We start from the raw sequence: 371 nt of genomic DNA on the forward strand, positions 1-371 counted from the left end.
TTGGTCCGGCCATTATCCAATCTCCTTAAAGGGGATGCGGAATGATGTTGGTGGTGCTGAACACCGAACACCAGGAGGCTTTTGACGGAGTCAAAGACAGCCTCCTACATCGACCAATACTGGCGCTGCTAGACCCTGATCGTCCTTTCAGCGCCGTCTGTGACGCTTTGAACTTTGCCATGAGCTGTGCAGTGCTGCAAGCAGACGCCTAAGGGCGAGATCGGGTGATCACGCTTGAATCTCGACAGCTCAAAGCTGCAGAGAAGGATTACCCGTTCATGACGAAGAGCTACTCGCGATGAAGTATGCACTAGTCAAGTTCAGGGTCCACCTGCTCGGCTTCAAGCCGTTTGTGATCTATACAGATCATG

Source organism: Plasmopara halstedii (assembly GCF_900000015.1).
Source record: "Plasmopara halstedii genome assembly, contig: Scaffold_437, whole genome shotgun sequence".
Lineage (NCBI taxonomy): Eukaryota > Oomycota > Peronosporomycetes > Peronosporales > Peronosporaceae > Plasmopara > Plasmopara halstedii.